Source organism: Bombus bifarius, unplaced genomic scaffold, assembly GCF_011952205.1.
Source record: "Bombus bifarius isolate JDL3187 unplaced genomic scaffold, Bbif_JDL3187 scf7180000008379, whole genome shotgun sequence".
Taxonomy (NCBI): domain Eukaryota; kingdom Metazoa; phylum Arthropoda; class Insecta; order Hymenoptera; family Apidae; genus Bombus; species Bombus bifarius.
Window position 1 is genome coordinate 160,383 of NW_022884629.1, and position 13,841 is coordinate 174,223.

General features: G+C 37.5%; 1 protein-coding gene across 1 annotated transcript in view; it reads left to right on the top strand.

Moving 5' to 3' along the window:
- Window positions 1–13,841, top strand: part of LOC117212793 (neural cell adhesion molecule 1) — a 299,315-nt gene that overhangs the window by 42,771 nt on the left and 242,703 nt on the right. The gene's annotated exons all lie outside the window — the stretch shown is intronic.

The following is a 13,841-nucleotide window of genomic DNA, read 5'->3' on the forward strand; positions in this document are numbered from 1 at the left end:
TAGCGGCATCATAGGCGCGCAAGCCTATTCAGCAGCCGAGAGATAATTAGGCGCGTGCATTAAACGAGCATCCATAGCATCGCGTCTGGAGGAAGTGGCCCATGAAACCGTTGTCCCGTCCCTTCCGTGCTCTTTCTCTCTCACTTACTCTCACTCTCAACTAAAGTTGCACGCACGTGCACAGAGTTACCTCGTACAACTTGATAAGAAACATGGTATTGTCAAAATTTTGATCGAAGGATAACTCGTCTAGAGTTGTTCTAAAAGTAAATATAAAAAATCCAAAGCCTGGTAAGAGAAGAAGAAAAAGGCAAACTTGAAAAATAATCTCGAACTCCAAGTTACTAATCTCGTTATAAAATTAATACTACTCTCAATCTTCGGCCGCCTTGTTCTATCGCAGTAACGAAAAGATTTTCATTTACGAATGCAATCCCGCTGCAGTGAGAAACAAATCGGTGCGCGGGAACAACGCGGCTCCATCAAGAATGGTGACCGTAAGAGAGATTTTCCGTAACAAAACGAGAGAACAAAAAATAAAAAAAAAAAACAAAACAAAAAACAAAAAGGGAAAAAAGAAAAGAAAGTTATTGTTCGTTCTAATACATCATCGAGATGGGCAACAACAACCGTAGCCACAGAACGATCTATCATACCCGTGCTAGCGCGCTCACACGATTCTGGCTGCATTAAAATTAACCAGAACGGCGAAGAATTAATCGCGACGGCCGCACGAACACGCTCGTGCGAATAATTATTTCGCGGCGTTCGCAGACAACGCGCGCAAGCGGACACGCAAGAGCGGAATTCCAAAACGAGTGAAAAATTAATTATACCTCGAAGCCAGACGTGAAAAGGGTTGAAGGGAAGAGTACCACGCGGCTAGAGCGCGATTAGGCGAGAGGCTTAAATTCTTCATAGGGCCTCGTCATGCTACTTGGGCGCTCTGTTAGCCACAGCCATACCTTTCATCATAGAGACGCTTTAATCCGGTTTTCGATCCGAATTACGGTACCATCCATTTGCACACCTTCAAATTGTTACAAATATACAGTGGAAAGTATTTGAGCGCTTGTCACGCTTCTGGTTTTTTCGGAAAATGATCGTGTGACGAGCTGCGCTTTTACGCCATCGTTTAACGAACATTTCGGTTCGCTTGTTCAGGGCGAAGCTGAAACTGTTTCAAAAAGAAACAGTCGCGGAAGCTTAAAATCTGATATTTGTACGTGTATCATAGAAAATTTTAATGTGTATATTATGTGTTATATAAAACATTTTAAAATTTCGTTAACACTAGCACAACACACGAGTGTCACGATGATAGTGCTCAAATTCGAAACCTATCCGAAAATATATATGTAAGATACAAGGTTACTGGGAACATATGTTCGATAAAGAAGTAGTATATATTATAAACAGTTGTCTGAAACATATAGTAAATGTACGAGATGGTTTCACCGCATATTGCGATCTATTAATATAACGTTAAAATACTTTTATGACACTCGCAAAATATATTCTTGCACTAAATGTCTTATAGCTTGTAGGTTCTATGTTTTGAAGCTTCAAACTTTGCCAGTATAATCATGATAGTTCGTCTGATGTTCACGAAATTTCAAGATGTCTCGTATCAGATACATTATATTAATAGTAATCTTCTACAAGTGTTCGATTTTTATATCACAGTATTTGATCAATCAAAATTCTTCTCGCGTAAATTCCCCAAGCCTCAGTTGCAAACGAAAAATTGGAGAAGCGATTGAACCTTCGTAAATTGGTATAATACAACTCGGACCCTCCTGAAAAACACGAGATTCACATTTTCTTCCTCTTGAAATACGTTCTCGACGACGTTCCGCGAAGTAAGCCACTTACGCCTCTCATCCGTGAAATTCATTCGTTACCGACCGATCACGTACTTCCGGGCTGGTAGGTTACCAAGTAAACGACCAGCCTTTTCCGCGAGAACGGGACACAAGTGGTGGAGAAGGCCGGGTCTACGACACTTGGACGCGTCCGCCAGTTGATTTTTCCACGGTGGAGCAAAAAGGGAAGCCATTGGTTAAGTAAAAGTCACGTTCGACGGTTAGGGTGAGTGGCACTCGTTCGAAACAATCACGAATCGGGGCTAGGAGCGCTCTCTTGGATCGAGCAGGTAGCCTCGTTTAATCGCTCTCGAGTGGTCTGGACCAGATGCGCACGATAGACACTGTGTACAAGAAATAGCAATTTTCTCGCCGAAAACTGTCTTTTCAAGAGCCCTTATATAACGCTTGTGTAACCTTAAATCGTTACGGTCACTGCGAGTATCACGTGGACATGTACGTTGTATTATATACACTGACAAACTTGATCTCCTTCGGTTCTTTTCTTCGGCCTTTTAGAAACCATATAAAGTTTATGTTAGGCGATACGTCTTAGGACTATTTTCACGTCCTGTATATGTATTACTCTTTATGTAGGCTATTCGTTCGTTTCTTACAGCGTTAACTTTCTCGAAGAGTTGTAAGCGTTAAAATAAAGAAATAAATATAAATACGTCGGATGAAAATCTATATAAAATATGTAATCACGGTAAATGATCTATAAAAATGAACAAATTGTCCGTGGAATATCTATCTCCTTTGGAGATCTCGTATGTAAAGAACAAGAAGATATAAAATTGAAAAATTGAAAAAATTAAAATTGAAAAAAGAAGGAGAGGAATATCATTGCAGATTGGATATATCAATTATTCACGAATGAACGTACATTAAAAATCTCCACCGTGTCTCGGACAAAATATCGACCGTTGTTTTCGTACATTTTATCCTTCCAATTTATTACATTATATATATTTCCAACCTTTTTTACGCAATATCAAAGATTCAATTCTGCGTCATACCCACTATTCTTCTAATTCTCGCAGCAATTTTCACGTAACAAAGACGAAAGACAAAAGCGACTTAGCTTGGAAAATTAATTCAAACGCTAACCATTTTGCCTCGCGGAATAAAACGCCGATTGTCTCTTTCGTAAACATTATACCGATTTATTATTCGTATCCAATAAATTGTATTATATCAGCTAATTACACCGCTTAATCCTTCCCGTAATTTCCATAAAACGAAAAAGCGAAGCAGCTGTGAAAGTCATTTCGAACGTCAGCCATTCTGCTCGATCGCGTAGATTGCAGAGGTGATGTGTGTTCACGTAGAAAAGAGTAGCACACATGCGAGATCAGAGCCCAGCGATTAGTCAGAAATTAAAGCGGCGCGCGTATTCAGCGGCTGGAGAGCAAGCAGCCACTAAATACATATTCCAGGATGATTAAAAGCCGACCGTCTAAAAGCTTCCTAAACTAAGAAGCTTAAATCTGTACGATCCTCGAGGGTGCAATGAAAGGAAAGCATAGCTGCATTATTTTATCACTCCTCTTCTGGGACCTATCGCTCGACGACGCACGTAATAAACTAAGAAACTCTGCTGCTGGCTAACGTGTTTCGGGAACTTGATTTTTTACGCCGATACATTACGATATCTGCAAATTTTGTCCTGGAACCTGAGTCCACGGTAAATGATAATTTTCGAAGTTGAATCAATCGACGATCTTAAAGCTCTTCGAGGTCTTCATTGACATGCTGAAGAATATTGATCAGAAGGAACAGGTGAAAACATTGAAAGAAATTTTCATAAATGTAGGAATATGATGGTAAATGGTTTAAATATGACAAAATTAAAGAAGTATTTTTCTTCTAGTAGGAAATAACGTAGATTTCATTCATAATATTGTGAAAGATGTTTTATGCCCTGGAGCAATTTGTTTTAACTTTTGGAGCCATTGTAAGATGGAGCTATCGTTGCAAAATCCCCTTTAGAATAAAATAAAGTTCTTATAAAACTTACGCGACACATGTAAAGTACATTTTTATGTATTTTTTACATTTATATACATTTATATGTATTTTACTTTAACCTGTTTTATATTAGATAAGGCCCTATCTCTACATAAGATAAGTAGTATAATATAAAATTTGAAGAGGTAATAAATACTAAGAATCCATAATATTCACGTAATAAATTATATAAGTAATAAAATTGATAGAAATGCAATTTTTATTTCTATTGGAAATTTCCGCTTCCGGTATTTACATTGTTTACTATTTCGACTCGCCAATTTGTTAGCGAAACTTGCTGAATGACAAACGGTAATTTCCGAAGTTCCTGGTATGACTATCTCGGAGATCGTCCAAATTCTTTGTCGAGAGGTCGACGAGTAATCGAGGTCTTGTAAGGAATGTCGAAACAAATGGCACGGAAAGGGAGAGCCTTATGAGAAAGGGTAATAAACAGGCTTGTACTTCTTGTAAAACTCGAAGGTTTTACGACGCAACGCGACTTATCGACTTATCGTCTATGTCACCGATCGTATGTCGCGACATGTATCGCTTAAGTTTCAACACTGCAATTTCCCGAGTTTTACGAGTCACATCTCGATACGATAAACCGAATTTTCTTTTGTTATTTTGATTCGTTCACATTTGTTTACTTATTTCCATTTACGATGCATGCAGGATGTCCCAATTTCTTCCGGCTAAACGTTGTTCTATAGGTCAAGATAAGGAAAAAATGTTATATTATATATACATGTCGTTGGAAGCATCGTTAAAGAGTTATAATAAAAAAAAGACGATATGTTGACCTATATACTGACAATGTATAGCCCGAAAAAATTTGAGACATAAAGTTCATCGATTCAATTATAGTAAAAAAGAATCTGGAAACAATAGTAGTTTCATCATTAGCGTCTAAAAGATTTATAAAAATTAGATCGAAATTCTGCTATGTCTGAAAAACTTTTCGTCAAATGTTGATCGAATTGAAGGAAACTATTATTAGCAATTATAGCATTAATTCGAAATTAATAATATTACCAGATGATTTAACGTAGCCAGAGTTAAAAAACAGGTGTCTGAATTTTTATTTCATTGATGTACATCTAGTATTTAATTGACACAACTACTACGTCTTCGTGCATCTCGGCAAAACTTTAAAAAATCAATTAAGACAAATATTACACCAAATGTAGAAATCTCTGACAAGAAAAATATGCGGCCGCATGCTACCAAGTGTGTAAAATTCATTCCTGAGGAAAGAACGTTGGTTCGTGACGTATATTACTTTTCCGTAAATTTCGATATCGGGAAGATAAATCGTACAGATAAAATACAGAACGGGAAAGGATTTAGAGATTGTGGGTATGGCAAATTGTTGTGGATGGCTGTCGTCGAAATATCGAGTGAAAGTACAGAAAGAAGAATGATTTTCGGTGCTTCGTTTTCCATTAGATGGAACGAGTGGATGGAAGGGTGAAAAGAGGGGCAAGAAACTATCGTGCGAGCTTTTTCAATGCGACTGGTCTCTCGGGACGCTCTTTCATTCCGCCGTACAAGGGGAATCGAGGTCAACGGGAGAGCTAGCCGAATAAAACCTCGGGCGACACCTTCGGGATCACCGACCAACACAAGGATCGCTAATTAGTTGATTAACGATAAAGAGAAGAAACGTGGAAATTTACCGTTTTTCCGTTCGCTCGTCGACCTTCGAATTCCCAGCATTAAAGTATCGAACTTTCGTTCGTTCGAAATTTAGCGTCGGTTCGTTGCTTTGACGTGAAATTCCGAAATTTCAACTATATTCAGTCGTTCGTATTCTAAACGTTAAAATTAATTATTTAAATTCCAAATTCACTTTCTCATTCTCTATGATCATATTTCCGTTTAATTTAAATCATGGGAAATCGTTATTCGTAATTATAACAATTCACTCAGTTTCTGAGAGAGAGAGAGAGAGGGAGAGAGAGAGAGAGAGAGAGGAATTTGACTTTTTAAATCTGAAAATATTACACTGTAGAACAAATGGACTGGGATAAGCGAACTTTTATAATTAGATGAATAAATATGTATTTAATAATTCTTTAAAATTAAATAGCTTTACGACAACTTTAATAATTCCGTGACTATACTTGAATAATTCTTTGATTATTCTCACTCGGTGATCCGATTAACGAATCGGATTAACGAACGATACTAGTCGACTAAAGACTTTACATCGTTACATTGTATATACCAGATTAGTAGAATAGACTTGCTGCGGAAGTTTCATTAAAGACCAAACAACAGTTTATCAAAATGTTACAAATAAGTCAGTTTCTGTAAACTTCAAAAAATTGTAAAATATAAGTGAAAATAGAAAAAGAAGATGAGGACGAAGAAAGATAAATTACAAATTCTCACAATACGCCACGATATCGGTCAGTTTTCCACTTCATTATCGGGATCGAGTTCAATTTGAAAATTGCAGGCCATCGTCCTCGTGCAACTCAAGCCAGACTAATTGATTAGATTATGCCGGTCGTAGCGTGGCATGTTCGCCAACGTGGCTTCATTATCACAATGACGATGGATAATAACGAGGCTGGAAGATCGTGAATCCCGAAATCTCGAAAATCGCGGTCCATTTCGCTCAGAAAGCCCTTCGACAAAATTAATTCGCTTCTCTTCGTGGAAGCTAGTAAAAAATGCAACTGGCAATGACCGGTCGCCATATGCCAGAGATTCAGAGAAGAATGTTGGTGCACCACGAGGAAACAAGAATATGGGATTCACGAATGGCGTAATCAATGATAGGGCCGTTTCAGCCATCAATCAAACGTTTTCGATCAGCGTAGCAGTGGAAATTGTGAATTGCGGTTCGAGTGGAGTTTGCATTGCTACGAGCCAGTGATTATGAGTGGGCATTGCACGCGAATTGCTTTTTCAAATGTTTCCTGGTAATGAAAGCGATGCGATGTCCAATGTAGGGAATAAAGCAGTGAGTATTCTTTTTCGTTCCTTGTTTTTAGGAGGATAAAATTGAAATTTATTAGTGTTCTCTTACGATAACAGTAATCATTTACTATAATATTCAATTGAAACAGCGATATGGCAGATATTTTTGTTCTTTTAGTCTATCGTTTAAAAGAATAAAATACAAAGCGATAGTATCGATTTCTTCGAAATTAGTTCGTGCTACGATAATAGTTTACGGAATTTAGTCAGCAAAATGGAAATTGAAATTAATATAAGTAGTAGGGACGGGTTGAAAGATCTAGCACAGTTTGAAAGACATATGTATGCCAATAGCTTGGGTATTTATTCATAGAGGAAAATGGGTCATCCCTTGTAACACCTTCCGATACAACAATATCACGCGTAAAACGATACTAATATGCAACGAACATGGATCTACCTTTAGACATTACCAGCTTACGTTAATCAAGATTAAAATTTAATGTAATATACAAATTTTATTTAATATGTAAATTTAAAAAGTAGCCATAGAAGTAGAATCTAAATAAAGATTTCTTTCACTCTCTAATCAGTATTCTACTTTGAACACTTGATATGTATTCTAATATTTCACGCGCATCGTAATACATTTCTGTAAATTTAAACGTCCCCGTATATATAAAAGCATTATATCACAGTATTCTTGTGATAAACACGAATTCTCCACGTATACTTCGTACGGCACATCCTTCCCCGAAAACCTGTGGTACCCACTTGCTGAAGTCCATGCAACGAATATCGTTGCGAAAGCGTGTCTCGCAGGAAAGGAGAAACTACAAGCATCGATAGTCCTGTGGATGTACACATGACACACCTATCTCGAAGCATACAGCAAAATAGTCGACCAGCGCGCACGTAGAACATAGAAATGTTGTGCGCAAGCTGAAGTTCGCCTACAGCTAGCCAATACGGTGTAGAAAGGATAGTTACACGCGTGGATGTAGAAGAGAAACGTCGGTGGAATTCTGCGGTAGAAATTGCTGGTTTCACAGGTGATCGAACGAACATTTCTACGTGAAAACGAGAACGAGTAGAATTTCCCAGTTGCGAAGGGTGAAAATGCGAACGATGTAGGGGTTTGGCTTGTGAACGAAAGCAATGGCGCGCTTATGACTGCGTTTGCCAAGGAGCGTAGATTCAGTGCTTCTGAACGATGCATCGAAGTCTACGAACCGCAATTATTCCGTTCTCTCGCCGACCGAAGCGCTCGGCTTTTTTCAATTTTTTATTTTTCATCCTTTTTTTCATCGCGTTCGCCAATACACGCGCGCGAGGGTGGAAGGGAATTAAATTTCTACGCGAGCGAGTGTAAACACGCCGATGTTTCCCCGTTCATCGGTGATCGATCGTAAAAAATTGCATTTACAAAACCGGATTGAAAAAAAAACTCTCTACCCAGGCGGACGGTGTAATGAAGATCCCCTCGATATTAATTAAAATCGTATTAAGCACTGCTCGTCGTGCGTTTCGAGTTACCCGATCGAATGTTTTTCCCCAAATTTCATTCACCTCCCTGCCGCTGTTATATCTGACACACTTTTTGCATCGTTGATGAAACCACCCCTCTTTGTTTCTCCGCTGTCTACTAGTTTCGACCTGACTATACATATATCCAATGCGCGCGGAATTTACTCACGCGACTCTGCCTCAGTGCCGGACCATAAATTGAATACGTGCAAATTTCCGTGTTCATTCGATCTCGGCTGCTGGCAAAAGGAACCACTTTATACCGAAACGGGGACGAGATAAAACAATTTCGCGCTCGGGAGTAAAAGTCGGCGGGGACGGGAGGAATGTTTTTTCGACGGGCGCCGCTCGTTACTGGCCGTGTTAACGATCGTGAATTATTGTTATTAGATTGTAGAATGAATTGAACGAAAACGATTCCACGAGGAACTGCAACGAGGTTCTGATGGTTTGAAATCACATAATAGAAATAATTTCTTTCTCTTGACAATTTTCAAGAATTCTGTAATAGCGTAATTTCACGCACAACATAATTTTTCTGACAACGACTTGGGAATTTAATTAGCTTTGAAAAGCTGTAATCCTAGAAGATGAATTTTAGAAGATATCAAAGTTGTTTCAGTTGTTGTGAATGTATGATTCATGAACTTACAAGTAGTAACTTTGTGATAAACGCTACTTAATCGCTTCTCGCTTCGCTTCTACATAGGAAAACCCGAATCTTAACACTCCCGTTCAATCATAATAAGTAAACAGGATACAGCCTCAAGCCAAATCAAATTGGATTATAAACAAGATAGTATTAATCACCATTATCAGATCGAAATGGAATCAGATCCTGGTAAATAAAATAAATCGGATCTGTGTTATTTGTTATCGAAATAATATATTTGTCTAGATAATCAAATTCCATCCACTGCGTCGTATTATCTGTCAAACAATCAAAAATTGTCCTATCGAATCAACAATTTATTGTTCGAAGATTATGATACATCGTATGCATACAGCAGCGCACGAAAGTACTTATTATATTGACAAAATTTGAAACTAATTAGAACATATATGTACATAAAAGTTATAAAATACTGCAAACATATATTTAATTAAAAATTAGTACACGGTATATTAAACGATATAATCAATGCTATAATCGATGGTGTCGCTATCTTACAGGTATAATAACTAATTGAGAGTCATACTCGTTAAATTTTACTTTTTATAATCGTGTCTCATGAAGGAAATTTGGAAACGTTCCGTATGAGACACGCGATCTCCGTAACCACTTCTGTAACTAACTGATCAGATACTTTGCTGAGCCACCGTATACAAACTCATAGAATTTGAAATCTCAAAGTTACAATAATGCACAGCACAAGGGCCTCATTCTAAATGAAACGAATTAAGGGAAACTGCGCATAGTAAGTAAACGAGCTATTAATTTTTAGCACGTCGAGTCAATATTCGCCTGAGAATGTTTCTTGCTGTACTCCGGTGCTAAGCCGGAAGTTCGTATTGTCTTTGCGCGTAGCTGAGAATCGGTGAATTAAAGGAGACACGTACACGCGGTCTTTATACGATGAATTATGGAAATACCGAGGCTGCGAACGGCGCGTGTTCTAAACACGATTTTAACGAACTTAATTAAACAAGAACTCTGGATATAGAAGTTTCCGTCATAATTCTCCGAGCATAGCCTCTACGCGCTCAACTATTCACTCGAATTCTGTCCGTGGACTCTGCGTTTCGAATAACTTTCGAATAACGCGCCACGGAACTGTCCTATTTTCTTTTCGTTGCCACGCAATTTCACCGACACCGAGTATGCTACTGGAAACACGTTTCTGAGTATGGCTTGCTGTTCAGATTAGTTGATCGGATTAACTGACGATTTAGTGACAAATCATCAGCGATGGTTATTGCTCGTACAAACATAAAAATATTCAAAAATCTCCATGAGTTACTATTTCATTGACCGAAAGTTTATTTTATTGTAAAAGGTGGTATCTTCGAACAACTACTAAAAAAAAAATCGTCTAAGAAGTGATAGACGTTCAGAAATCATCATTTATTTATCAACGAGCAGCTATGAACGCGAGCAATGTTGTACAATTTCACTTAATGACTCAAAGGTTCATATCTCTCATCTTTCTCATCTATTTCAGCTTATAATGTGTTGTATGAATTTGACATCAACTTGTTAGGATACCAGCCTATATAGTAAGATAGCAGCATTTTAAAATTTGTAGAGCTCGATGAAGATTGCCTATCAGAGCTAACAAACTTTTCAAATCTTCTAGATAATCATAGAAGAATTTCCATCGTTGTCGAAAGTTGATACTAGACCTTGGAGAAACTGATTCCACTTGGTGGATACTGTCGGATTATAAGAGTTCAAAAGTGGTTGAAAAGTTCTCAAGATTGCGACATTCTAGATATGCCCGACTAACATTCCTATTCTACTTGGTTGATCAAACGGAGCCTGGCATTGCTCGTCTGACCAGCGACGATCCTCTACTACTGCGTGTTGATTAACTGAGAGCGGCCTGCTATATCGTCCGTCTGACCACGTACGCCTCTCATCTACTTACTTATCTACGCGTACTTAATCTATTATTCGTGCGCTAAAACAGAGATAGATTTAATTGGAGGAAAAATTATGAAAGCTTGTGTCGTAATAAGAAGAGTGGCGTCTATAGCGAAAAATAAACAGTAGTGCGGGAATTATACGCAGAATAAAACGATGGCTGAGTGTTACGGTTATTTTCAAAGCGACCCACTTTAACCCTTATAATTTAATTACATCACCGTAAGCAGCCTGTATTAATTTTATGGCGAGTTATAAAAAGCGCGCAACGCACACACACGTTGTCCATCTGTCTCCCTCGCTCTCTCCGGAAGCGAATGCACACCGCGGTTTAATAATAGAGGGAATTTTATTCGAAAATTTTCTGCCTCCCCTAATGAGGGATTAATTGGATCTGTTTAGCGGACGAGTAGTAGTTTCGAGATTCCGGGAATACTAATCGCATGGATAATTGAATAGTCGAATTAAATTAAATGAACGCGTAAGCGTGATCGGATTCTCGATAATGAGACATTCGAAGAAAATCCCCATTATCGTGGGAAATATAACACTCCTATTTGTGCATATCATGTACCTATGAATATGTGAATATTATAAAGGAGAAGTAGTACTCCATAAGTATTATGTAATAAAATTAATTGAATTTCTACGGACGATATCCGTAATCAATTCCAGACAACGTTTATAAATAATTTGTTATCGATAATGGATTTGTTATACCTTACAGAAATTCAATTTTTATAATCAATACAATACATAATCAACTCTAGACACAATATTCGTTATCAATTTACCATCGATAAATAAACCACTTAAAAGTGAAAAGGATTAATAGTACTCCTTCTCGTTAAAATTAAATTAAAGAAGAAATGTTGATGAGTTTCACTTTTACCAGTTGCTCGTTTATCATCCATGATAAATTGATAATAAATATCGCATCTGGAGTTGATTATTTTAATCTGAATATATGAAATTTTTTCTAAAAAGAAACAAGACGATTTACCTTCTGTGTAGAATTGATCAGCTTGGTTTTCGTGCGATTCGTGTCTCGTGTCTCGTACATATCATAGAAATACTCGATTTCCTCTAATCGAATATCACGGACTTCCGTCCACAAGTTCCTCATCCATCGCAGCTTATCACCCCATTCGTCAACACCTCACGTTCTCCGTACGGAAGCACAACCAAAAAGGAATCTCCGTTTCCAATCGATCACCACGCAGCCCGTCATTCACCCCGTCAAACGTACACGCTTCCTACTTCCCTGTGCTGTACGGAAAAGGGTCTCAACTGGGTACAAACGTTTCATCCCACAACATACGGTACAGTTTTCCACGAAACGTTCGATCGAACGAAAACTCGTCTCGCCACGTTCTCTCGCTATTTTTTTTTTTTCGGCAACTTTTTTCGAGCAATTACGTCGGTACATTCATTCGTTGGACACTGACGGAAAATCAGATAAACTTAAAAAATTATTGGGTATTTATTAAAAGCTTTAGGATTGTTCTAAGTCTTAGAATTATCACAATTGTTAAAGTTATTACAAAGCCTAGAAGATTATATTTTATATATCTTCACAACTAGAATTATATGTAGGTCATTGCAAAACTTAGGAGGTTATCCTTTGTATATCTTTTAAAAATGTCATGAATTTTCAAATCAAATTATTTTTTAATTATCTGAACTCCCTAAAGTATCTTGGATCGTTATTTCGTTTAATTCGTTTAATTTCGTTATTATGCCTGATGTATGTATTTATACGAATGTATTTATACTAAATTTAAAGTTACAAAGATACAGGTAACGTGCAAGGATGTATATGTATATGCTTTTCAAAATATGGTACTGGTTATAATACTCATTGAGTGAAACGAGTCTTTGCCTGGGCTCGTACATTTCCTTTACTGTATTTGCGAAATTATAAAATCGCATAAGTAGTCTCCGTTTAATCTTAAGTAACTCAAAGAATTGACAGCGGATGCTATTGTTTCCTTTTCTACGAGCAAATATCGATCTCGATTTGAATGTCCGAATGGCGCGTTTCCGGCAACCCGCAATACCTGCCAGAGATATTGCAAGTTTCAGAACACGCAAACGTCCACCTTACACACGGCGGAGACCGCACACCGGAACGTCCCCGCGCTTTCCGGAATTCCTGCTGCGCTAATCCGAATTCTCCAAGCTCCAAGCTGCGGATCCTTTAGAATGACGCTTTGAAACGATGCTTTTGTTGCGAACAGCTCGATTGGAGGAGGATCTTACGAGACTTTGCTGAGGAACATCGCTTGGCCTTTCTTTTGAAAGAAATTAGAAGGTTGATCATTCGTTTCCACTGTTTTATGGGAAACATGTAATGATGTTTGGGTAGGTTTAGATGGGTTTGAATAGATTTGGATGGAAACTAAGACGAGTTTCATTTTTGCAGATGTTGGTTTTTAAGAGTATAACTTTATAGAGTATAAATATATAAGTAAGTTAACTGTTTACAAATATATTTGATATTTTTAACGAAGACAGTGTTCCAAGTCGTGTGTTTATAAATCCTTTATTGTTAGAATTATAAATTATGAATTATAATTGACTGTTCTAATCTTAAGTAGACGATATTATGAATTTGAGGCTTTGTGCGAAAATCTCTAAAAACATCACTTTGTCTGATCAGCGACGTTTCTATTCTACTTAATGGATTAGATATAGTCTCGTTTAACTAGTAACAATTCTCTTTTACTGCGTGTTGATCATCTAACGAAAAACGATCCGTTATGTCTTATCTGTTATATCACTTGCAATTCTCGCAGAGAATTGACTATAATCGATGTAACAGAATTAAAAAAAACGAAAGATCTAAGTAAGAAATTACTAATCTTCTTCAACATCTACTAAAATACTTTATACGATATATTTATTGCATCATATAATTT